Raw genomic sequence first — 2301 nt, forward strand, 5'->3', positions numbered from 1 at the left:
TCGAAGCAGCTCCCGCAAGGTGGAGGACGGGGTGGCTGAACTGGCGGGACGATGAGATGGACAACGGATCATCTTCCGAGGAGGTGGACGAGGGACGTCGAGCTGTTGCGGTGGACGAGTTGTCTGGGAAGAGGCTCCAGCTGGGCAGCGGTGAGGTGGCGGACGGAGGAGGGTGGGGTTTCACGGCTGGAGCAGAGAGGTTATGGCGGCCTGGGATTTCGAATGGCGAAAAGGAGGCGATGGGAGGGGGTGAACCATGACTTAGGGCGCGCTTGTCCAAAATGTAGGGTGTGTTACAAAAGTACCCCCACCAATTTGAACTAGCGGCCCTTTTGGCTCAGGGTTAGAAGGGGGATTTTGCGTGTCGGGATTTGGCAGCTAGAGGGAGTTTTCGCGCGTGTTGTAATTTCAGGATAGCAAGGCGCGGGTTGTGAAGGCGCCAGTTTTGGGAGCACGATATCTGAATTTTCGGGATCTAACAAGGCATGGGTTGAATTTTAGGGACAAGCCTAACATGTAATATTGTACTTGTATGTACCAAATAAATTCGCACTTCCCTCAACCAAAAAGAAAACAAAAAAATAAAACTATTCACACCACACAAAGAGAGAGTCTTGCCCCGTTATACTATACAAAGCTACTCCCTCCTTCCATCTATATAGGTCCTAATGCATTTTTCAATACGAACTTTGACCAAATATTAGAGCAATAATATATGGCATGCAACTTACACAAAGCACACCGTTAAATTCGTCTGTGAAAAGAGCTTTCAATGATATAATTTTCACATTGTGCATGTCATGTACTATTAATCTTGTCAATAGTCAAAGGCGGTCTTAAAAATGCATTACGCCCTATATAGATGGAAGGAGGGAGTATGAATCCATGTTATGTCCAATTAATTTTTTCTCTGACTGTATAATGCATGTAACCTACCCATACCAACATTTTGATGCATTCCAAATTTCTATACTACTGCTGCAATTCAAACTAAATTTGAATTCGTTTCTCTATTTCAATAAGAATCTACAATCATGATTGCTGCCAACTTCAACCATCATTCGTGTATTACCTTAATAACACACCACATGATTACTATAGAGATAGATATGAACTATGTGTACTACATGAACTCGAATTCTATTTCTTGAATGCACTTGATGTTGAGTCCAAATAATAGTACATTTGATGTACTAACTATATATTCATAATCTAAACCATGTTCCATACGTACACCATGTTTATCATACAGAGTATAGTGCCCCGCCCCCTACATTATGACAAGTATTTAGACCTGAGCTACAAAATCCACACATTAGCCCAAATTATAATCAATGTTCTATATTATGATATCTTCTTCAAGTATCTGTATCCACTTTTTTGTAATGAATTATGATCTTTGTTCGTCTTTTACACCTTCATGATGTTCTTCTATTTGTAGCTAGCTAGCGCTAACTTTCTATCATGCATGCACACGCCCGCCCCCCCTCTCACTCTCCCTCAGCGTCCCCTCCATCGCGCACGTTCGTTATTTCTCTTTAGGTCGTTCACCAGCGGTGTGTGTAGGCCCCCGGCTCGTTCTTTCCGGCACACATCGGTCAATATACCTCTCTAGCCAAGTGTGCCTAGCACAAACACATATATACTTCCCCTCTTCTATTCTCACCATCCATGCCCCCCTATGTCCAATACGGTTCCATGCAGGTGCACACTCCCGCCCCTCTTTCCATTGATCTCATACTAGCACACTCCTCCCCCCTCGACATGGTAGGCCTCTCACACCACCTCCTAGCCGCACCCCTCTCCCCCTGTCTGTCTCTCCGGGCCTTATTTTCTTCAAACAGATGCATGCATGTATACATACCAATCTCCCTACATATAGCCAGGTCGACTATAATTCGTTTTCCCCATGCACCGATACACTTACCTTGCTAGTTATGTCTCTCCCTTTCTCGGACACACGGCGATTGATCTTCCTATGTAGTTATGTATGCTTAACACAACCAGATCGTCTCCCCTCGTCATCCTTGCATACCTCCCGACCCGTCTCTCACATGCACGTGCATAGACAGACAGACATCCCCTGCCCTCTCTTATTGATATTGCACTCGTACCCTTTGTTTGTCTAGCATGCCTCTCCCACCATTTGTGAGACGCCACTCCACCACCAACCCTCCGACTCTCTACCTTTGTCTTTCTCCCAACCTTATTCCTCTGCCTACACATATCCATGGATGCCGATCGATCTCCCTCAATACATAGCTAGGTATCTCTCCTTCCCCACACATATACTAGTCGATC

Source organism: Triticum dicoccoides, chromosome 2B (assembly GCF_002162155.2).
Source record: "Triticum dicoccoides isolate Atlit2015 ecotype Zavitan chromosome 2B, WEW_v2.0, whole genome shotgun sequence".
NCBI lineage: Eukaryota > Viridiplantae > Streptophyta > Magnoliopsida > Poales > Poaceae > Triticum > Triticum dicoccoides.